Here is a 25,768-nt window from a genome sequence, read left to right as displayed (position 1 = left end):
AATACCTTCTTGGCCACCCTGTCTAGCTGTCAAAGAATTATGTACCTGAACCCCTAAGTCTTTCTCTGTTCGACAGAATAATCCAGTGCCCTACCATTAATTATATAAGTCCAGGTCTTGCTAGTTTTACCAAAATGCAATACCTCACATTTATCCAAATTAAACTCCACCTGCCACTGCTCAGCCCATTGACCCAATTGTTCAAGATCTCTTTGGAATCTTAAATAACCACCTTCGCTATCCTCTATACTACCAATTTTGGTGTCATCCGCAAACTTACTAATCACACCTTCCATACCCTCATGCAAATCATTTATATAAATGGCAAATAAAAGTGGACTCAGTACCAATCCCTGTCAAAAACCGCTGGTCAAAGGCTTCCAGTCCAAAAAACAACCCTTCACCACCACCCTCGGTTTCCTACCCTAAAGCCAATTTTGTTGACGAACTTATGTGAATATGTTCAGTGACTAATCATCATGGCAATCAATTGCAAAACAATGAAGTCTATGATATAGTAAGCCTCATTCCACCCTGGGTTCTAAACCGTCCCCTTTTATCATCAGCTAAGGTCCTAAAACCCTGAAACCAAGCATTTCAAGTCACAAGCAAAAATGTATTTATACCAAGCTTGTGTCCTGTCTTTTCACCAGCTAATTCTCATTTCCATTCACCTAAAGTTCAAACAGAAGGAAGTTTCAGCCTCTGCTCTTGACTGCCATAAATTGCTGATTTGATTTGCGCGGGAAACTACTTGCTCTAGAATAACTGATCTGAGAAGTTCAGAAAATGTAAAAAGCAGCAGTGGCCCCCCCCAAAATTAAGTACAGTTCTCCTCATATTGAGCCCCCAAAACTGAATTACTTTCAACTACTAAAGAACCTAACTGCAGTTGAAACTGATTTCTGTGTTTATTGTAATAAGAACCATATTGCGAATGAATGAATTTTGCATGCCAGATTAGACCATGGGCCAACCTGGGCAAATTCCTGTCTAAATATTATTTAAATAGCTAAAAAATTGTAACAAATTCCAAAAATGATATTTTTCCTGTGCAATGTCATTACTTCCGTGATCTTTGTCCTGATCTGCCCTTTTCAAAGTACACATTTCATGTAACTTTCATGTTCTGTGATCACATATCCATAGCAACTGAACCACAATCTTCATAACATCACGTAAAACTGACTCACTGTCCAGCTGCGTGATTCATATTTCTTTGCGTGTTTCAGTACAGCAGTTTAAAGCCTAATTCATTTCCTTAAACAACCCTGCTTTCTAGGAGATGAATAGGGCCCAAAGCTGTTGAGAAATGTCAGATTGATTTTTTAACTTTTTTCTCATTGAAGTAAAAATCAACAGCTTGGTCCACACATAGTTCCACAGTGTGTGGTTCTCTACTTCTGGAAACCTTCTGAACATTGTAGCCTGTCTGCAGGGACACTGGAATGATCTGGCCTATGAACTCCACCATGCGCAACAGTGACATTTCACTTTGACTGACGGAAAGCAATACCTTGCTGGGATTCTCACTAATAGCTGAAAAAAAAACCCTATCCTCTGAGACTTACCATTCTTGATTTGCTCTACCTTTCCAACTAACGCAAAATACTGCTGCATGTTTGGTAGTTGAGTTTAAAATTCTTTTGTGGCCAAGATTTGACCTCTCCAGAAGGATGCTTAGTGCTGTATCACTGTGACTGTCAAGTCCACATCATGGAGTTTTCAGTAAAAAGCTCACATATACAACAAAGTAAAAATATAATTTGTGACCACTCTCACAGGTTGTGTGGCTCACACTCAAGCAGGACTTACATGCGGGTCAAAGTTCTCATCAGGAAAAAGCTGCAATAACATATAGCCAGCACATAAGTTTGTGGTGTTAATAAAATCTGCAAATGTTTAATTCCCTTGGCTTTAACCTTGACTACCCTTTGGTCTTTGATTGGATTGGCTTCCTCATTATTTGGCAGACCCAAAAGAGTGGCATTTTAAAATATTTACACCAGACACGAGATGTTCATTTCACATTGCTGTAATCCTGTAAGTTAAAGCTTCATACTTTGAATTGGGCTCATATGTTTAATTACATTTGTGCGCAAAGTGAGTTTTGATTTCTCTTAAAAGTTTGCTACGTTGGAAAGTTGCAAGAGTGACAAAAATACAGCTCAAGAAATCCTCTTAAAGACTTTATCCAATCCAATCAGCACAACATGGAGAATTCATTCTGGGCTTTAAATAACAAAATTTATAAGAATACTAAAAATATAAGAGATAAGCTACTTAGTTAAAACTCTCAAATTAATTCTGAGAATGAAACAAAGGATTACCATGCCATTTAGACTCTTCAGTTATTCTATTATTGAGGAACTTGTTAGTAATAAGTAAAAAGGTTGTTTGGATTTGTTCCTTGTCGGTATTCTGCGTCTATGTCCTTTCCTTACACTGAAAGCGTGTTTCAATGAAAGAAATATACAGGGAATACTTCACTAAAGATGGGGTGGAATTCTCCAGCACCAGCTGCATACCATGGACATCACGTCAGATTGATTGAATACTCTTTAGCTGAGTTCATACACAGACCACACACTTCCATTTATGTTCCCTTGATATGTAAATAGAACTTTGAAATAATCTGCTGTGCTACTCAAATGTCAACAGAACTCCTTCCTTGCCATTCTTGCAGGTACTGCGTAATGGGCTTAAGGAAAATAAGCCACCAGCAGGAATTGCAGCCCTGGAAAGTGGGCTGGTGTTCGGAGTTTCAGAGTGCTAGCCAAATCCACAGAATGGTAGGAGCCAACGTAAATCAAGGGGGAAGTTTGGCAGCTGTGTCCCCACACCATATTCTTGCTGCCCAAGGTACTTTGCTATTGACAGTGAACATGCTAACCTTCCTTGCCAAAGGTTGATTTCTTAAGCATCAAATTATGAACCTCTTTCCACCACTGCTAGGCTCTCTTACCTTAAGGGAGACTGCTAGATTTGTCTGCGTGGACTCTATCTGAGGTTGGAAGGGGGCTGTGAGCGTCAGGCTCTGCCCAATCATGACTAATTTTGCACTAATTGCCTCCTTGACAAATGAAATAAGCAAATTTAACCAGATGCTATCTTCAAAAGACTCACTCGAGCTGATCATTTCTGAACCACATTTCATTCACTAAGTTGAAGGACAACACTTTTCCTGTGATGTAGACTTCCAACAGCTCTAGCAACTCAAAACTGCAGACATCCATCAGTTAGGGTGAGGAATCAGCAGCAGCAAGACTGTACTCCAACATAATCTGCAATCTCACGGCCCAGCACCACGATCAAACCCAAGGAATCACTCTTGTTTTCAATGAAGAGTTCAGGACTGCAAGTGAGGGGCAGCACCAGGCAGACCTAAAAATGAGGTGGCTTGGAACATTATTCATTCAGTGTCATTAAGTTACAACCCTGGAATTCCCTCTCCAGTGGCATCCTAGATCAGTGTAGGACAATGGACTTCAGTAGTTCAAGTAGAGACTACCAGCTTCTCAGGGAAACTGGAGATGGAGCAATAAATGCTGGTCTAGTCTATATTATCCACTTCCTTTGAATGAATTAAAAAAAACTTGTCTTTATTTTTAATCCCATTTCTTTTGAGTTTGTTTTTTTGAATTTTGAATTAATAACGTATGGGTTTGCCTGATATTTCTGAGGGCAAGGTGATTCCTTTGAAAAACATCTCAGGGATATAGCTTTTAGAACTAATTTTAAAAAATAATTTAGGAGAGTTTAGAACACAACAAGGTAAACAATTGTGAATCAAGGTGTTTGTTTGAAAACTTTAGATTTGTTTTTAAGATCAAGGAAAGCACCAGCAGCTTAGAAAACAAAGATTTTTTCTAAAATTTTCAGTTTTGAGGCATTTTTACAGAAGCCAATAAAAGATGGATGTATAATACACAGAAGCGGAGAAGATAATAAAACTAGATTATCTTAGAGTAAGGAATTTAGTGATAGACGCAAACCAGAACTGCTTGGATGAAACCCTGAAGATGTTATTTGAAAGCTCAGATACCTGCAAGCTCCAGAAGAAGGCTATTAGATTTTCACAGATTTGAGTTGAAGTCACAATTAACCTAAGCCAAATGAAGTGTTTTAAAAATGCCTTTTTTCTCTGGTGTGAGCGCTGTACTTGTGATGCTTTTGAATGATGTCAAAGTATTTTCGCGATCTTAAAAGAGTGTTTTGGGATTATTTGGATTAAATTTCTGCTGCATGTTTCAACATCTTTAAAGGCATATTATATATTAACACGTTGGTCTACTCAGTTTTAACACCATTTCTTTTGTTTAATAAACTAAAACAGCTTGCCGGCCAGGACCCTGAAGGAAACTTTAACCATTTGCTCAAGGCTGTGTTTGCTTTGGGGCTTTGCTGTGGGCCAACTTCAAGTCCTTCTGATTAGGAAATGCCCTGAAGGAGGGTCTATAATTGCCTTCACTCGAGTGGGTTACCCCAAGCTCAGCAGGCGAGGGTGTCCATTTTCATTGAAATACCCTGGAGCTCATGGTCTTTGCCCTCATGGCTCAGTAGTGAGAATTTTCTTTCCTACAACAGGAGAAAGGTAGTGTTGAGTATGATGGCAATGGAACAGGAGAGATGTCAAATGGTGATGCAGAGGCAGGAGAGGTGCTGAGGTATCCCTGTTGAATGAGTAGGAAGTGTTGAGGGCTCAAAGAGTTAGTAGTTTGGGAGGATGAGGCAATTGAAAGTCATTAAGACATGTTACATACAGTAGTGAGAGTGGCAGTCCATTGTATTTTGGGAAGCGTTTGTTCAATAACAAAATAAGACCGAGGAGTATCCCTGTGAGGGTGAAATATAGAGAGAAGCTAGTGCTATTTACCCTTGTGAAATGCTGAATATCATTATTTTTCTCCCTGTACTCCTGTGTGTTCATTTCAACCAGGACAGTACAGTGACTTGGGTCACAATGTTTGTCCAGGATGGCTGTATTTCGTGACTTGGCCTGTTTTGCTGCTAATCAGAAAAAAGCATTGTCATCATTTTCCCACCTCAACCCTGTCCTCCTGCATCTCCAGGCCACCACAAAAATTGGTGCTGGGTCCACTGCTTTTTGTCATTTATATAAACGATTTGGACGTGAACATAAGAGGTATGGTTGATATGTTTGCAGATGACACCAAAACTGGAGGCATCATGGACAGCGAAGAAGGTTACCTGAGAGTATAATGAAACCTTGATCAAATGGGCTAATGGGCCAAGGAGTAGCAAATGGAGTTTAATTTAGATAAACGTGACATGCTGCATTTTGGAAAGGCAAGTCAGGGCAGGATTTATACACTTGGTGGTAAGACCCTGGGGGGTGTTAATGAACACAGAGACTTTGGAGTGCAAGATCATAGTCCCTTGAAAGTTGATTTGCAGATAGATAGGATAATGAAGAAGATGTTTGGTATGCTTGCCTTTATTGATCAGTGTATTGAGCACAGGAGTTGAGGTCATGTTGAAGGTGTACAGGACATTGGTTAGGCCATTATTGGAATACTGTGTGCAATTCTGGTCTCTCTCCTCTCAGAAGGATGTTGTGAAACTTGAAAATGTTCACAAAAGATTTATAAGGGTAGTGCCAGGGTTGAAGGGTTTGAGCGACAAGGAGAGGCAGAATATACTTCTGCTATTTTCCCTGGAGTGTTGGAGGCTGAGGGGTGACCTTATAGAGGTTTATATGAGGGTCATGGATAGGGTGAATAGCCAAAGTCTTTCCCCTGGGGTGGGTGAGTCCAAAACTAGGGGACATAGTTTTAATATGAGAGGGAATAGATTAAAAAGAGACCTAAGGGGCAACTTTTTCACAGAATGTGGTGCATGCATAGAATGAGCTGACAAAGGAAGTGGTGTACGCTGTCCAATTACTACATATAAAAGCCATCTGGATGGGTATATGAAAAGGAAGGGTTTATATTGAAATGGGCCAAATGCTGGCAAATGGGAGTAGATATATTTAGGATATTCAGCTGGCATAGACAAGTTGGACCGGAGAGCCTGTTCCTGTGCTGCACATCTCTGTGACTTTATTGAGGAAGCTATGTTCCCTTTCTGGGCTATTTCCTTCAGGAAAGCAGTGCACAACAACAGTATGAAGGTCTGTTCTGGCCATGCAGAGAACAAGGTGGCAGATGTCAAGTGCCAAGGAGCTGTGGTTTAAATATGGCTCAGGTGGCATGAACATCATAATGCCCCTGTCGTGAAAACATTTCTGCTCCTCCTGCCACACAATTCCACAAGACAGACTCCAAACAGGCCGACTGCATGAGATAAGTTGGACCATGGGAGACTGACCATCATGACTCTAACTTGGATTAAAAGAAGCACTTTTCCGAAATAAATGGAAACTTCAACCCACAGTCAGATCAGAGTTCCTAAAAACAGCTGATCCAGAAACATCTAAATTTTTTATTGCATGGGCACAGTCACGGACTGTCACTCTGGCCCAAAGAAGAAACATAGCTACTGGAATTTTTTTTTCAAATAAACATATTAAAACATCAAATAAGTCATAAACATTCTGGGTTGATTAACAGAGCATGAAGAGGAGATTTGAAGAATTAAGTATTTGTATCAAAATGTATTCCCTGATGGTATCTTGAATTTCACAGTTACAGATTTTTGTTGGCACATTTTCTGTTCACACTGGCTGACCACTTTTGGCAAATCTGTATTACTGAACTTTCTAATAAGGTGAAATCTCTGGTTGTTTAATGGATCAAGTTAATACTCAAAGAGCATTTGTTTTACTATGTATATTTGTGCATTGAGTCCCACTATCCATTTTTGGCAGTCATGAGAAAGGACTGATAACTGATCATAACAGATCACAAATAGCATACACTGAAAATGCTACTGTTTTTCATTTCATTTGTTGGGTGTCCCTTTCTGGTAAAGACACTCTGGAAATGCAAATCCGTGTTGCATTGAAGATACACCACCAGAATATATTGTTTCCGATGGATAAAGGACAAATATCATTTGTAAGTCTTGTCCATGCTGATTTAATTGGCAACAGCCTTTGTTGTAAGTGGTTGATCAAAATACCATGCTGTCCTCTGCAGGCCATGTGGGATTTTATTGACAGGCAGCGTAACTATGTGTTACCTTCACAAATCAAATTGAACTAATGTTGCCGTACGGTGCAGAATGTGAATTAGGAAGTGCAAGACAGCATAGTGCAAATCAGGCACACAAAGCAAAATAATAAAAGGAAAGAAAGAGACTGGGAAAAAGGTCAGAAATTGTGTAAGATAAATATGTCTTAACTTCTTTTAAAGGGAACACATTTGCAGTGCTGTTGGAGGAGAATGTAGCTTGGTCAGTTGTTCTTTTAGAAAACCAGCACAAATACAATAGGCTAAAAAACCTATTCCTATGCTATAATTCTGAGATCTTCAATATTTGAAATCTAAAGGAATAAGATCCATGCTTAAGAAAGTACATTATTAGTGCTAAAAAGGTTGTTTGACCATAACTAAGATCTTTTATATAATAAAAATGGTTACTTAGATGGCAATAAAGATGGCTTAAATTTATGAGTTGAGTTTAGTCCATTATTAACATAAATAAAGACATTTCGTGCTTCATATTTATTAAACTGATGGGTCAGATAATGAGATCCTGATTTTTGGAAGACACTGGCAGAATATCCTGTTGTGAAGAATATTATAGACCTTTTGTGTTCAAAAATACATTTGCCCTTGCCTGAAGTTGATGTGTAATTTGTCCATTAATAATGATGAACAACATTAGACACACAGTTATCTTGATTCCCTTTATTATGTTTTTGCCACAGAGGTTGTATTGAGGGCGGGGAGGGGAGCTTAAAATCAATGAGTTAGTGGAAATTGTTGATACAGCTGATTGCATCTTATGAATTACTTTCTACTCAGGGTTTGTCATCATCGCGAAAGTCTTGGCTTGCAAGGAAGGATCTGTTCAAATTTCAAACTGTAATCATCAAAAATTTACTCCATACGAGCAACTGCCACAGAAGTTTCATAAATCTTCCAGCCTCATTACAGAGATTAAGAAAAAAATAGAACAAAGCAAAGGAAATTTTTGCTAGCTTCAATCTGCGGCAGAACACAATTGCTATTTGGATTTTGTACAAGATATTAGATGTGGCACCTAATGCCCAACAGCAACTTGTTTGAATAAGTAGTCAGAATGGACTAAGAAGCACGCCTCATTGCCATGTAGGTCCTGATATTTGGCAATATACTTGCTTAACAAGGAACTATCTTCCCATGAGTTTTGTTGAACTGAAATGCAGCACACAATGTACTTGAATTAATGTGCCGTTCACTTCCACTGGCAGTTTGGAAGGAGTGTAGCATCTTAATGTCAGCGAGTGTGTGGCTACCACTGACCCACCCACCACCAGTGTGTTTCCCTGCCTGGAGCTGGAGGCAGGCACAGGGTGTCCTTTCCATTCAGTGGGCCCCCTGCAGGCCTCAACCTTCCCACAGTATCCCCTTCTCCTGCCTTTTCTACTCCAAACATCACCTGACATTCCCCTTCTTTCTGCCTTTCTTTTTGCTTTCTCTTTCTTTTATTTTTGCCCTTCCTTTTTCCCTTTCTTTCTCCTCGTTTTCCCAGCAGCATTGGTCCCCTCCCTGGAATGTTGGCGGCGATGGGAGCGGCTCCATTCCGGAGTGTTGGCAGTGGCAGATTCCTTTGCTGAAATGGCGGTCCCAAGAGGTGGCAACATAATCCAGAACGAGGCACTGGCTGCTTCGGCACGGTGGGCACAATGTGGCGTGTGAACCCTGTTTGGGACCCGGCAGCTTCAACATCGGCTGCATTGCTGAGGTCAGCCCAGGGCGAACTCATAGCAGCGATGATGTCAATGGAGAGAAGATAGCACTGAAGAATGGTGACACGGTTCCAGTGGCAATACTGTAGCTCCAGGCGTGTCTGGGCATGGAGTACTTCACAGCAGAGATGATAACTTTCCAGCAGGGGCAGAGTGCACGGCGCGTGGGGTGCCTGAGTGTTTTACCTATTCACTGGAGGAAAAAGCCTGCTTAAAAAAATACTGAGTTGGAGTAAAGTCTACTGAGAACCAACTGAGTTAGAGAAAAGCTTTCACTGAACAAGATGCTCAGCTGATCACTCTTGTTTCTGAAAAGAAAACTCTTTATATCAGTTCAAAATGAAGTGTAACAGTTCTTCTGAAATACTGATTAAAAAAGAAAACTAAGTCAGCAAGGCCTCGAAGATGTGTACCAAACATTACAGCTACAGGCATGGGAGCATTTGTCCTTTCACCTTCAAGACTAACCTATCAGCCAAAGAGACTTTTTTCAGAAAGCCAAATTCTGTAGATAAATCAGTTTATTCTTCTGTTCTCCTGAACAGTGCCTGTGTATGTGTGTGTGTGTGTGTGTGTGTGTGTGTGTGTGTGTGTGTGTGTGTATGTGTGTGTGTGTGTGTGTGTGTGTGTGTGTGTGTGTGTGTCTGTGTGTGTGTGTGTGTGTCTGTGTGTGTGACATTGCTCCTTATAGGCAGCACTGTGGTTCAGTGGATAGAATTGTTGTCTCACAAAGCCAGGGAGCTGGATTTGATTCCAGCCTCGGAAAACAGTCTGTGTGGAGTCTGCGCACTTTTGCTGTGTCTGCATGGGTTTCCTTCGAATGCTCCAGTTTCCTCCCACAGTCCAAAGATGTGCAGACTGGGTGGATTAGCCACGGGTGAATGTGTGTTACAGAGATGGGGTGGATCTGATTGGGTTGCTCTAAAGAGGGTTGGTGCAGACTTTCTGGGACAAATGGCCTCTTTCCCCACTGAAGAGATACTATGTTATTGACTGTGTATGTTAACCATAATAAGAACATGTCCGAAACCTTAGTCATGGCTGCTTACAGCTACTGTATCTTTATAGAGTAAATTTTATTCCAATAATAAGCCCATAATTGTGTTTCTTACGAAGCCTGGTTGTTTGAAACTTGATATGGTTAAGGTATTTAATTTGTCATTGTGGTAACCTGCAAAAGTATTGTTATTTTATGTTGTGACTAATGGGATTAGAGCAACAGTGCACTCCTCCAGTCTCATTTGTAATACTCTTTGAACTCTATATATCTGAATCTCTGCAGAGGCTGTTATTTAGATAAACCATAATTCTCTCAAGTTTCTAAAATAATTACATTTACAAGATTTTGAGACTGTTTTGTTTGATTTTCATGCTGAAACCACATAATTTGAAAAACATGCGTGCAGCAAGACAAGAATGTTACAGTAGATGTTTTGTCAGAGCAAATATTGAGAACAATGAATGTTGGGAGCAAAATGGCCTGATTGTTATAAACATTCCCGTGTATTTATTGTAAATATGTTATTCCTGTCAACATAGAAGAAAACAGTAATGAGCAAATTTTGATTAAAAAAATGTCATTTATTTTCTAAAGGTGGCCGTAATGATGAAGATTACTAATACAATATTATTTAGCAGCTTGGGTTCCGAAGTCGTAATAAATGAATCTTTGACTTTCTGTTCTGTGAAGGTGACTTTTTACAAGTTAGAAACTCTGCTATCACCAGATCAAAATAACATTTTCCATGAAATCCTGTGACTTGAGCTCAATGATTAGACAAGCTACCTGGTGAGCTAAGTATATACCAAATAAAAACCAAAAGAACTGCGGACGCTGTAAATCAGGAACAAAAACAAAGTTGCTGGAAAAGCTCAGCAGGTCTAGCAGCATCTGTGAAGGAAAAAACAGAGCTAAAGTTTCGGGTGCAGCGATCCTTCCTTAGAACCTTTGGGTCACGGGACCCGAAAGGTGAACTCTGTTTTTTCCTTCTCAGATGCTGTTAGACCTGCTGAGCCTTTCCAGCAACTTCTGTTTTTGTTGTTCTTGTTGCTGTTGATTTTGTTGTTGTTGTTGTTGTGTTGTGTAAGTATTTACCAAGTTGCGTCTATATGACCCGGGGGAAAACAGGTCAGAGACCAGAAGCAAGTTCAATTCAGAGGTAAAGACTGATACTAACAGTTGTGCTGTTTCACAGCCTAAAATCAGTCATAGTGCCAGGGAAAATAATCTTTAGAGTTCAGTGAGAAAAATCAGTGAGTTCGTCTGCGTCTGCCGTGATGATACTGTCACTTTGAAAGGTTATTTGTCTTGTCTTTTTAAGCCAGGTTGTAAGGCAGAGGTGCTGAAGTGGCTACTGGAAGTGATTTAGGTAAACAGCTTGTGAGGCCTTAACAGAGATAGTATAAACTGCAGATGCTGGAGAATCTGACTTAACAAAATGTACAGCTGGAGGAACACAGCAGGCTGAGCAGCATCAGAGGAGCAGGACGATTGAAGTTTCAGGCCTAGACCCTTCTTCAGAAATGGGGGAGGGAAGGGAGTTCTGAAATAAATGGAGGAGAAGATAGGTGGAAAGGAGACAGACGGTCAAAGAGGTGGGGATGGAGCCAGTAAAGGTGTGTGTAGGTGGGGAGATAGGGAAGGGATAGGTCCATCCAGGAAGTACGGACAGTTCAAGGGGGCGGGATGAGGTTAGTAGGTCTTGAGTTCTTATTAAGTTGGAACAATGGAAGCAGGTTAAATGGGTATGGTCAGTGCTCACAGATCCAGATTTTAGGGTTTTGGTTTTCTCGATAGCATCAGAAGCCATTGGATTCTTATAAAGCTGGAGGCTTCACTGAATGACTCCTAGCTGCTATGTTAGCTGAAATTTCTCTTGGTTTTTTGTTTCCTCTGGGACTGGACAACTGCATGTAATATTTTGTGACTGAATTTGCCTTTCGGCCAAGGAGCGTGTTTATGGGATAGTACTATTTTGGAATAGTTAATTAGTAATAGGTATTGCGTTTATCATTTGGTTAAGATTTCCAATAAAATTGGTCTAATTTCCACTTTCTTTTGTTTGTATTTTAACTAAAGTGTTTAAATAAATTGCGTTTTGCTTAATGTTGAGTAGTTTGACCGATCACATTGCATCTGGAACATCTTCGCATTGACCTTTAAAATAAGAAAAAGTTAGGGTCTCGGCTACCTTCTTAAAATATTTTGAGGGGGCCTGGTCTGGTCCATAACATTGCGTACCTCAGTGAGAGATTGAAGAAACCGAAAGAACTGCGGATGCTGTAAATCAGGAACAAAAACAAAGTTGCTGGAAAAGCTCAGCAGGTCTAGCAGCATCCGTGAAGGAAAAAACAGAGTTAACGTTTCGGGTCCGGTGACCATTCCTGAGGACCTTTGGGTCTGAATATATTGAAAGTTGCCTAAAAGAACTGTTTGTTACCTTGGCTTATGGTTAAGAAAGTTATGAAATATGTGATATGTCACTGCATTTGAGTGTCTGTAAAAGAAGCTGTTGAGAGAAAAAGGATTGAGTATTTTTGCTGTTTATGGTAAGATCTTCCCAAATTGTGTTCCACGTATACACCTCTTTCTTTTCTGTTCTGTTATTAGTTTTGCTGCTATTGTATTAAATTGTATCCTCTTATGAATATGCATTGTGACGGACCACTATGGTAGCCAAATTTCAAAAATAAAACTTATTGTCTATTAAGCCAGGTTTCACTCTGGAATTTGACCTCTCCTGTACAATTATCAGCTAGGATCATGCTAAGTCATGCTGAAAATTGTCATTCTAAGAGCGAGAAGTCACTTAGAATTATTTCCAGCCATTGTAACTTCACTAGAAATCTGATAGATAGTTTACATAAGCAGCTATAGCAGTAGACATATTCGCGGTCCTAATACACAGAGCTCTGTATCAGAAGCTAGCTTTCAGCTAATATGTAAAAATTATTACTTTAAGACTTATAGAAACGTTTAGCAAGTTAAAATTTGCAACCGAACTTAGTTTACTTCTATGCATATGAGCTCAATCTGAAATGTCGTTCTATTTTTTCCTCAATGAGATTCATGAACTGTCGGCTTGCTGATCCTGATCCAACTACATCAACAATGTTTGAAATTCGAGGCAATCATTTCCTCAGCATATATTCTCACATTTTCAAACCACTTCCTGCATTCATTACCACCTCAGTTGGTATTCATCAGTTTTGTGATTGAGTGGTAATTTTTGCAAGTATAACTCCAACATTTTCAAGCATAGTTGCACATTGGCTGGATGCAACTGTCTTCGCACTATTTTCAAACTTCCTCTACAGCAGATTTAATTCTGTCTCTCTGAAATACAACTCCCTTGCTTGTTTTTTTATCTCTCACTGTGGTTCAGACTTCAGTGCCAGAGGAAAAAGAAAATCCACGAATATTATCTCACAGTTAAAGGGTGCCTGCATGAACAGAGTTTCAGTTGCCTCAGTTTAGTTTCCTGAAGGTGTGGATTCACAGCACAAAACTAGTTGCTATTTCAGTAAATTGAGCAATTTCTGTGACAAAGCCTAAGCATGGCTGATGGAGGAAATGGAATATAATTCTCATATATTACATTTGCAGCAGGAATGCACAGCTGAGACTTTTTTTATGTTCTAAAGGTGGGGAAAACTCATTGTTCGATTTTGGATTTTTTTTCAGAACTCAACCCTTTTGGCCTGTATCAGGGGCATATGGGACATGAGTAGGCCATTCAGCCCTTTTAATTTGATGTTACCCTCTCAGGAAAGAAAGGGAATCTTAGAAGCCTTGTGGTCTGTAGACCAACAACAAAACTTGTATCACAATAAAGGTGCTTGCTGCGCACTTTATTCATCACATTAAATATAGTACACATATTTTAGGTTATGCTGAGATGGAGTCAGGATGACTGGGCTGCATGAAGGACGTACCATTAAAGATGAAAGCCCCTTATTCATAGGCAACTGGCTTCATAGCACTTTGATAATCATCTACAAGTCTCATCGCTCTGGGCAAAACCATTTTGGGGTGGCAGGTCTGAATGATGGGCATACCCCTCTGCACCCAGACATCCTGGTTTCATGACAGGAATTGGTCAAGAAGATTCCACAATCCAATGGAAAGAATGGAAGAAATTAACAGGAAATCAGATTGAATCATTCTAAGACATTTCAATTAATAATGAGGGAAAGCATTTGCAGTAGATGAAGCAGGCCCTCATTCAATAGGGATGCAAGGTCCAGGGCCAGAAAGGCAATAAAGGTGATAATCCTGAATATAGGGACAGCCAAAGGGAGAACTCATCTGGATATGTTGGAATGACAGTGCATCAGAGGGCTGCACCTATCTCGGCAGCTGTTTGCTGACTTGTAACAGCTCTGTACATCTTCTACGATCTCACAGAAGATATCAGCATGGGCTGCTCCTATCAAATTCAGAACTACCTTACAGTTTTTTATTTACTTACAACCAATTCCTGAGGAGAGGCAAGTGATGCTGATGGCACTTGGTAGGCAACAGTACATCATTGCATCATGGAGATAACCAATTTTCTGTTTCATAGGGAAAAATGTAAATCCATTTGGATAATAACATTCAAGTTCAAAGGATAGTGGTAATTGCAAGTGCCTTTGGATTCCTTCCAGTGCAGAGCATCAGGATTTCTCCATTATTTCTATTATTTTGAAGATAATATCTCTGCAACATAGTGCTTTTCTTTTATGAGGCTTCATATGAGCATAGATCATGAGGCACGGAAGGTAGTGGGATTGGAATGCAGGATTTGTTCCCTTTACTTTCCTTCTCATATATTACGCTTGCAGCAGGAATGCAGAGAGTGCTGGGCCAATCTGGGTCATCGTTTAAATGTAGCGACTCAAAACATGATGCAGCTTGGTGGGCAAGTTCTTGCTTTGCTGACTGATTGGCAGCTTCCCCTCATAATGGCATGCAGCTGCTCCTCAAGGAGAGCTTCAGTGTTATCTTGAAGCATTTTCTTTGTCTGTCCCTGAACGCTGGCCATTTGAGAATGGGAAAAACAGGACCTGGCAGGAGAATGAGAGGTAGTAAGAACTGTCAATGCTGGAGTCAGAGCTAACACAGTGTGGAGCTGGATGAACACAGCAGGCCAGGCAGCATCAGAGGAGCAGGAAAGCTGACCTCTTCAGTAAAGAATCACTTGTTGGTCTTCTGGGCGCAATGTTCAGCCCATCCTGGTTGATTTTTTAGGAGTTTTGCCTGAATGCTTTTGCAGCTGGTTTCAAGTAGGACGCTAGAAGTTATTGGTCAGTTCTCCAATTCAATCTAAAGCATGCAGTGGAAGAATTGATGATTGTATTGAAGGGAGAAACCTATAAGCCTAATGACACCTCTTCTTCCTGTTACAATGATCTCCTTTGCGGACATCCTGACCACTTACCTCAATGCTACAAGCCAGTTCTTTACAACCTCCTGCCACCTAAAGTCTCACTCTACCTGCGAGCCACTAAGTTCTGGCAAGTCAGGCCTCATGATGCAAGTTGAGAGGAGAGCAGATGGATCACTGTTTACCTTAGACACTGCCTACGTAAAGCCAGCTTGGGTAAAATTACTTGAAAATGTTCGAATACTTGATTCTGATAATTACTGCCAATGGCAGAAATGGTTTAGTTCCATGATATTAACATTTCATGTCCAATAAACATGATCTAATCAAGAAGAGAGCAAGAGAAAACAGGCTGAACTTTATACAGCACAATTTGATGATGCTAAGATATTTTCTGACATTTTGGACATGTTAATTCAAATGTCTGCTCTTGCATTTGAAAGGTTTAAAACAGGAACAGAGATAATTTTGAGATTAATCTTTCGGAATTAGCCTCACTAACCCCAGAATCATTTATTAGCAATATAAGCTAGGCAGGCTTGATCTAAATGCTGAAAGGTGTGCATAATGTACCTGTGAAAAGATTATGTGATCTAAGGATTTGGCGTAAAGCTGACAAGCTTGAAGTAGGACCAGCTGCTTAGCAAATAATAACAGAAATGTGCTGTAGACTTCCAGCAGAACTGTTGAAATTAGACTGATTGCCTTATTTATAATGCTGTTAAGGCCATAAGACCATAAGACATAGGAGTGGAAGTAAGGCCATTCGGCCCATCGAGTCCACTCTGCCATTTAAATCATGGCTGATGGGCATTTCAACTCCACTTCCCTGCAGTCTCCCCGTAGCCCTTGATACCTTGTGAGATCAAGAATTTATCAATCTCTGCCTTGAAGACATTTAAAGTCCTGGCCTCCACTGCACTCTGTGGCAATGAATTCCACAGGCCGACCACTCTCTGGCTGAAGAAATGCCTCCTCATTTCCGTTTTAAGTTTACCCCTTCTAATTCTAAGGCTGTGTCCACGGGTCCCAGTCTCCCCGCCTAACGGAAACAACTTCCCAGCGTCCACCCTTTCTAAACCATACATTATCTTGTAAGTTTCTATTAGATCTCCCCTCAACCTTCTAAACTCTAATGAATACAATGTTAGATAATGGGCTGGATGTAACATTCACCAGCCAGCTGTGTTTTTACCATGGGATGTGTAAAATTGGTCAGTTGGCCATCTCACTGTTTTCTCACCCACCCCACCCAAGATCACAGCAATGATATGGGGGTGCATGCAGGGCACATCCACATTATGCAATTAAGTAATTAAGGGGTAATTCAACTTGTGGGAGTCGATTTATCTGGAAGTGTGTGTTCGATGGGATGAAGGGTGGAAGAGTGGAGGGGTAGCTTCGGGGGTACACTTTCTACCTCTGAGCCATTGCTAATCAGTTAGTGCCATGCTCCCATTTCCTTTCTCCCTACCTGCACTGCAAAATCGACATGCCAGCCTCCTGCTCCCCCTTCCTAACAAACCCAATCCAATATCGCTGACCTACCTTGGCCCAGAATGCATGGTTGTCCTCCCCACTGACCTGATTGTCTTCCTAACACAGCCACGACCAAATTCTGAACTGTAAACGCTCCTGGCGAATCACCATAAGATTGCTGCTGGGTGGATTTTTGCTTCATACATTCACAGGAGGAGGGCGTCGCTGTCTGGGCCATCATTTATTGCCTGTCCATTATTGCCCAGAGGGCAGTTAAGGATCAGTCACTTTGCTGTGGGTCTGGAGTCACATCTAGGCCAGACCAGGTAAGGATGACAGTTTCCTTCCCTAAAGGGCATTAGTGAACCAGATGTGTTTTACCAACAATTGGCAATGGACTTATGGTCATCATTAGACTCTGAATTCCAGATGTCTATTACCAGATGTGGTTTACCAGCCAACCATATACTCATGTTAGAGTTGGGAAAGTCACCGTTCCCCACCCTGTGCAGATATTTTGTCAAAAAGTAAATGCTGTTGAAGTAAACGTAATGCAGCTGATAATAAACTTCATTGGAACAGCAGTTTGTGTTCAATGTAATCAGTGGGAATAATAGTCAACCAAAAATTCAGCTGATAACAATTGAATAACTTCACTTTGCTTTGGAATTTTGGCTATGTAGACAAAGTAGTGATGTTATAAAACCATACCTAGATGAAAGATTGTTTGCCAGGACATCCCTAAACGATCAGTCAAGGCTATATCACAGGCAACAATTAAGGCAGTGTGTATAGAACTCCCATTCAGGTTGGTGCGAAGAACAGTAACAATTAGAATATTATGTAAACAGCTCAGCCCAGCATCAGTTTGGCGAAGAGACTGACATGAACATGTGCGGTCTAGCATACTAAACACAAGAATAGAACCGGCCCCCATCTTAAGTTAAAGTGCTCCCAGGATGGTGCAGATCTCTTCATCTTATCATTAACCCACAAAAGCAAAGCAAGTCAAATCAGCTTGATTGGGACTGCATAGAGGAAGGACATTGTTTTGCATGATCCCCATGTAATGCATTACTGCAGAATAATTCTATAAAATTAATAATGTTATTTATGAATGCAAACTAAAGCTTGTTTCTTTAAAGCCACTCTAACGTGAAATATAAGGAAGTTATTTGTAGGAATAACAATCTTTTGTTGTGACTGGGAAATTGTTAACTGTTGTCTTTCAGGCAGTGAATGCCACTACTTCAATCAATAGGGCTTAGAATTGTTCAGATGGGAGTTGCCTATTCCAGAGATGTCCTTGAAAACCTATTGTTTTGGATAGCTGTTGACAGCAGTGCAAAATAGTAAATGCAGCATCTCAAACCAAGAATAAGCCTACTACAGCAATGTGGTCCAACAGGTTCACAAAATATCCTCATTGAAGTTAGTCCCGAATGAGTGAATGCACTGATCATGCTGTCGAGTTGATTTTATGAATAAGTACTTGTGGCAGTGATGGATCTTATAAAATTTGACATAAGATAAAGCTTCTAACCTGTTTCAATGTACTTTTCTCAAACACTATGCTGGAAATTAGAACGATGTGCTGATTCAGCAGAATGTCAGGCTGATTTCTGGATAAAGCACAGAGATCAACAATTACCTACTGGTTATATCACGCAGAAGCTAAATACTCTGGATGCTGGAAATCTGAGATGAATACAGAAAATGCTGGAGATACAGTGAAGATCTGGCAACATCTTCAACATGCGGACAGAGGGAAATTACCTTAAATTTGTAATTCTGTTTCCAAGTGAGACTTGGTAACAGAGCTGATGTAATCATTGATGTACTGCCATTGCCACAGACACGTACAGCACAGAAACAGATCCTGTGATCCAACCCGTCCATGCCGACTAGATATCCTACATCAATTTAGTCCCATTTGCCAGTTTTTGGCCCATACTCCTCCAAGCTCTTCCTCTTCATATACCCATCCAGGTGCCTTTTAAATGTTGTAATTGTGCCTACATCCACCTCCTCCTCTGGCAGCTCATTCCATACATGCACTACTCTCTGTGTGAAAAAATTGCCCCTTTAGGTCCCTTTTGTATTTTTCGCCTCCCATCTTAAAATTGTTTTTAGAGCAGTAGGACTGTGCTATTTTCTGAGCCTGCAGATTAAAGTGCAGAGTTGGCTGCTAGCAGGCTGATGCGCTCTTCCTGCTGGATGTGGGAAGTTAGGGAAAATTTTAATGGCTATATCTGCACAAGGTATGTTTGGTTGTGAATCCTATCAGATCACATGGATCGGTTCGAATGGCACTTAGAGGCAATGAGCAATTTATAGGAACCCTGGGGTGTGATGGATGACTGCAGATAGTTGTGTAGATGGGTTACCTCTACTAAAGTAGGAGAGATAGGCAGGCAGTGTGGGAATCTCCTGTGGCTATCACCATTTCAAAATGGTACTGGAAAATAAGAGTTAGGGTGGATAGAGGAGTTTTTGCATGGGTGTCTTGATGTTCTGCTAAAAAGCAATGAAACAAGGAACATTTCATATTCCCCACTAAAAAGACAGTCATAACAAAGACAGAGTTAACAAGGTGTAGAGCTGGAGGAACACAGCAGGCCAAGCAGCATCAGAGGAGCAGGAAAGCTGACATTTTGGGTCTAGACCCTGCTTCAGAAAATACCCTTCAATCATAATGAGGACTCGTGCGCGTATCCATAGCTACATTTATTTGGAGGAAGTTAAAGGAGAAATTGTTTGATATGAGAACAAGTTCAGCCAGGTAAAGAATTTGATGGTGGCTAGGAACTGTTTGGGCCAGCGAAAGTTGGAACTGAAGAGATATTTGCAGTGGTTCAGGCCAGCAAACTGAAGATTGTTGGAAAATGACATACAGCAGCAGAAAAATCAAAAATTAAGGAAGGAAGAGACTGGACAAATGACGTGATGTGGGAAGAAATTACTTCACTCAGACCGGAGTAGGCTGAAACAATGAGACGACCAGGAAATCCTGTTTGTGGGCTTTGGGAAGGACAGGGCTGTTCAGGATGAATCGGAAAGCTGTGGAGGGAAGATTTCCAGAGGATATGACTTAGTGACTTTCCTGGAAACAATGGTTTGATATTCCATGAGGGTCATCATCTAGGAGGAAGTAGGAAGAAGTCTCTGAGTGTTGTCATTCAGACTTTGTAAGGCAGGCATTAATATATTAAACAGCACAACCACTATTAATGAGTTTGACAAAACTATTCTAATTATTGTTGTACTTACTTTATCTGAACTTCCTCTGTCACCACTCATTGCAATTTGTATTCACTGATCAAGCCCATTATTTCTACCCCAACCCTCTCTCTTCCCTGTTCTCTGTCTCCAGTGCCCTTCTCTCCTTTCTGTTCCCCTACTTTTTATCCAATCCTACTGCTTTTGACTTCCTCCCTCTTCGGTGCTTTCCACCCTTCTACCCCACTTTTTCACTTTCCACTACCTCTTGCTCGCTTGTCACTATCGCGCTGTCAACCCCACCTTGGATAAGCTCAAAACTTCACTTCACATCTCAGTTGGCTCTGAAACATGACACACTCATTGTTACCCTCCGAGGATCATTATAAACTTCAGTGATCATCAATTAAATGTCTGCATGTATTTTCATCATAAATAGGTTGTACTATAAAGGGGTTAATGCTGATTTCTAAATGGCTCATTTGTACCCTAACTTCATGCAATTACATAGGAAAATGGTGGTCACAGGCTCTTCAGCCCATCAGTCCGTGTTGATATTTATCTTCCATTCAAACCTCCTTCTATCATTCCTCTTTTTATGCCTGAGTATACTAAAGAATGAGATTTGTTTCTATGATAGACAAATAGCCAGATCTCCAGAAGATTAAAAATTTCAAGAGTAAGGGGAGAGAGCAGGAACATCGAGATAGAGGATCAGCAGTCGTCATGACAACCTGCAAAGCAGACTCCCTGGGCCGAAAGGTTTACTTCTGCTCCTATTTTCTGTGTTTCACCAAGACAGCACTGTATCACATAGCAAATCATGTTTCCAGGCTTCCTTCAGTCTTTCCCACAGCTGTACTGAACTGCTCTGATGGAGTGTCATCTAGACTTGAAACTTAGCTTGCTCTCTCTCTCCATGGATGCAGGTTGACCTGCTGTGATCTCCAGCATTTGTGGTTTTCAGTATTAATGGCACATGGTTTCTTCAGAACCCCAGAATTCCTGAGCTTTGGCTCCAACATAAAGCTGCCAACTAACTCTCAGAACATTCTCCTGAGTTCTAACAGTGCAGATATCCAACCGCTCTTGACCTCAAATGCAATCTCTAATAGTGCAGTCGAGTTCCCGTTCAACACTATAGCTCAAAAGTTACTTTCTTGCTTCTGTCTCTGTCTTCTTCACCAAGTAACTATGAGCTCAGAACAGTCCCTCCCTAAACTATTTTGAGTGAAATACTGAAAACTTTGCAACAACTTGCTCTTCTTCCTAGGCAGCATTTAATGTAACTAATATCAGAGAATATTCATATCTTCTTTGGAACTATCCGCTCTCTGAATACTACAGTATTGACTATGTGCTGGTTCCTGAATCACAAATCAATGAAACAAAAAAGGAATTCTCCACGTCATTTAAATCTACAATCTCAACAAGCTTCTCCCTTCTTCCTCACATGCTTGGCCAACTTCTCCTTAAGTGTCTGTATACTAAGCACATCAACTGCTCCCTTAAATTACATCTAAATGATTGAGGGTGAAAGATGTTTGGTCAAGCCGGAGAACATTGGAATTGTGCAGTTCAGCAAGTGTCATGACAGATTAGAAACCTGAATTGTTTCTGAAGGTAAAGAGTAGGTTAAATAGAGCAGAGCCAGTGAATGTGATCTATTTAGATGAAAAGTGAGATGTTTCATTTTGGTCAATGGAAAGACAATATAGGCTCAAGCGCACTACATTGAGAGGAATATGGGAGCAGAGGGACTGCAGGGTTTAAGTAAATGATTCTCTGAAGGTAACCAGGCTTATGGAATCCTCAAGTTTAAAAATAGAGGCATATAGTATAAAAGCAAGGAAACACTGCTACCCGTCTACAAATCATTGGTCAGACCACACTTGGAGCATGGTGTTTAGTTCTCTTTATTTATGGAATCATTTTAAAGCCCTGGAGATAGTTCAAAGGAGCTTTACTAGAACGATACCAGGAATGAGGGATTTTAGATGCAGGAAAGAGTAGAGCGATTGGGCCTGTTCTCCTTTAGAGCACACGTCCACTTATCCTTGCAATGTTGATGCAAGGACACTGCTTGCACTTGAAAGGATAAGCGGATGTGTGCTCCGAAGTGCAGAAAGGTTCAGTAAATGGATCAGAGATGACAACAGACAGTACATGACAGTATAGTGTCTTTACAAATACATTTCTCCAAACAATGTATGTCACCAATCCATCGTGCCTCCATGCCATAGTCATTAAGTTGTAGAGCTGTACAGCACGGAAACAGACCATTTGGTCCAACTCATCCACACTGACTAGATTTCCTAAATCAATTTAGTCCCATTTGCCAGCAAGTGGCCCATATCCCCCTAAACCCTTCCTAATCATATACCCATCCAGATGCCTTCTAAGTGTTGTAATTGTACCAGCCTCCACCACTTCCTCTGGCAGCTCATTCTCTGCATGTGTCACTGAATTTGCGCTGTCAGTGCAAAGTCCAACACATTTTAAGCATGAAATCCTATCTTCAGTGATGAACTTATCAAGCAAGTAGAAAATCTCCTCAGCTGTTGTTCAATGAGGAATTAGCTTGTAAAAGAAAATGTCCTCTTTTATTAACCCTTTTTAAATATACCACATGTAAACCACATTTGCCACATTTGTAGACTTACCTAGTTGCAAAGCGACATGAATGCTGCAAATTATTTCGCTCTCTTTACCAGGACATCACTAATCTGATGATGTCAAAGCATCAGACGACGGCGTTGTTGACAGTGATACAATTTGCATGCCATTTCTAACTTTCTTTAAACTATGGCCCCCACCCAGTCTGCAGCTGCAGAGTGAATCCTGGCTTTTTAGATTTTAATTTCGTTTTTTCTAAATTGTAGATGTCGCAAAACACTGACATTATACTTTTGGCACAAAAACTAAAGCAGTTATTGGGTAAAAGAAAAGAAATTGAAATATATTACACTAAACAGAAAGATTGCGCAGACTTCTTTATAAGCACCAGAGGGGGAAAAAAGTTCACCTTCAATCTACTCCTTTTATCCCAACGTGTTCCTTTCAATGCTCAAATGTCATTGATGGGCCACGACTATTTCCACTCTCAGGCTGGCATAGCTGGAACTGGCTTTGTTCTTGCAAATTTCTGAGCATTCACTTGATATTATTCCTCCAGTTGGAATCCCTCCCCAAGAAATCTAAAAGAAACTTCAACCTAAATTCATTATCACTCCAACTTCAGAGCAAACTTACTGTTCCAAGAACCAATTTCAGCGGTTTCCTGCTCGTTGGAGAGCTGAGCAATTGAGCTTCCACTCTCTAGCTCACACTTGCACATAGACTACTTTCTGAATTGTTTTGCCTCTCAGTGTGACTGGGCTCCTGTCTTTAGGCAACATCCCATTTCTTTCTTCCTCCGCTTTTTTTTATAATGCACTGAACTGTTAGCCTTCAGCAATTCGAGTCAAAGTTATCAATCTATTGAATGGATGAAAACAGCAGGCTTCCAGACTCTTCTGCACCAAGCCTACACAAAAGTTCTCAAATGAAACTGGTCTCTTACCTCTCCCTTTTCACATTGTCCTTAATAAAGTGAAAATATTATAATTGAGAAAGCTCAGACTAGGGCAAACAGTTTGTTGCCATGTTTAATAATCACTGGATACAAATAGTGCGGCTAATATTTTTTCTGCGTTCACTATGCTCTCAGTTGGTACATGTTAAAATAAAGTAAACAGCTTGTGACATTTTTTAGTACGTAACAAAACGAGTTGCAAAATTTTGGGCAGCATACTGTAAAAAGCATTTGCTGATTCATAGATAACCAAATAAACAGGAAGAAAGTGTACCTACGGCTCATTTAGCATTCCTGATGTGCCCTTAAAAGTGGAATGTTCAATGAAAGTGTGCCAAATTAAGATCATTTTTCCATAACGAAGCACAACAGAGTGTATTACATTCCTGACCTTTAAATGGTGCATTGAAAATCTATTGATGTATGCAATAGGGTTACCTAACCGGCCTAAAATGTCTTTATGATCTCTTACTAATTTACTAACATTTCCTACTTAATGCTACTATTCCACTTCTGACATCTTAAGCACTGTTTCTCACCTTCAGCATCCTGATCTTAGTGGTTGCTTTCACTACTTCCTTCCTTCGACCCATCTCTTCATCACTGCTCTCATGACCTGTCTATCCATGTTAATTCAGTGTTGTATCCATTTTCAGGCCCTTTTGAAGATTATAGTGATCGCCGCCTTGATGCAGTGATTGGGGGGATGTTTGGGACAAGACAGGTCACACATATCTGCAGGAATGAGCTGGATATGTAAAACTTCAGGGCCATGTGACATTCAGAGCACACCGATTGGGTGACCACCCAGTCCAGTTGGAGATCACCTCATCTGCCACCATGGAACAAAGATTGTGAAGCCCCTTAGCAGATAGAGCCTTGGCTTCACAGTTCATTTGATAGTCTTCTGGATTGGGTGTTCGGGTCAGGAAGCGAACCTTGAATGCCAACTCAGAGGAAACACTGCTGCCAAGTAAAGCAAAGAGCTATTATCTTCAATAAAAACAACTTTCAGAGCAGCACAGTTTGAGAGATGCAATAGTCCTCACCTCAACATACTTTATCCCCTCAAGCACTTGCTTATAAATAGCATTACATCGTATTGATTCTATTAAAATGCAACCAAGATATTAGATCTTGAATCAAGCACAGAAAACGAAACTAATGTTCTTCACTGCTTCAGGTAAAATGTAATGTTTAAATAATGCAACATTTGGGATTCTCTGGAGCTTTAAATCATGAAACAGGCATTTTAAAAATATCAAAGAAATGCCCTGCAGGTATTATGTTGACTCAAGGCAAATAAATAATATTCTTTTCATCATGAATATTTATCAACCACTGTGAAAAAACAGATATATTTCATATGAAATCTGGCTCCTTTCGTTGAAGTTTTTTTCAGGGCATCAATCGACTGTCATAGAAAATAGGAGCAGGAGGAGACCATTCAGCCCATCAAACCCACCTAACAATTCAACACGATCACACTTCTCCTCAATCACAATGCTACAGTGCTGCTTTCCCCCACTACCCATGACACCTTTAGCAATCTATTTCTTTCTGAAATATCTACAGTGACTCGGCCTCAACAACCATTCGTGGTAAAGAATTCCATTGACAAACCATCCTCAGAGAGAAGAAACATTTCCTCACCTCGATCTGCATCTTTATTTTGAATCCAAAACCTTTTGCCCTGGGCCCTCCCGGACATCGGAAACATTATCCCTGCACTCAATCTGTCCAGCCCTGTCAGAAATGTTAGTGCTTTAATGAGATCCTCTCTCATTCTTTTAAATTCCAGTGAACACTAGCCCAGTCAACACAATCTCTCTTCATACAACAACTGTGATCCCAGGAGTCAGGAGAGTGAACCTTTGCTGCCCTCCCTCTATGGAAAGTATTTCTTTTGTTAAGTAAGGAATTGAATTGACTTTATTGTCACATGTACTCAAATGAGCACAGTGAAAAGTTTATACATCACCACTTGCAACATCATCTTTGGTGCAACTGTACCCTGCTACAATCCCTAGGTTTTTTTTTCTATATTCATTTATGGGATGAGGATGTCGCGGGCTAGGCAGTATTCATTGTCTATCCATAATTGTCTCAACAGGGAAATATTTTACTTGCACCTACCTTGTCTATCCATTTTAAGTACTTTGTGACACAGAATAAAATTCCTCATTGCAGGTCATTATGGTCTGGAATATTTTCTCTTTTTCTTCCATGGGATATGCATGTCATCCGCTAGGCCAGCATTCATTGACT

This window comes from Stegostoma tigrinum, chromosome 6 (assembly GCF_030684315.1).
Source record: "Stegostoma tigrinum isolate sSteTig4 chromosome 6, sSteTig4.hap1, whole genome shotgun sequence".
Taxonomy (NCBI): Eukaryota; Metazoa; Chordata; class Chondrichthyes; order Orectolobiformes; family Stegostomatidae; genus Stegostoma; species Stegostoma tigrinum.
The sequence above is the reverse complement of the archived record's forward strand: the minus strand, read 5'-3'. Positions refer to the sequence as shown.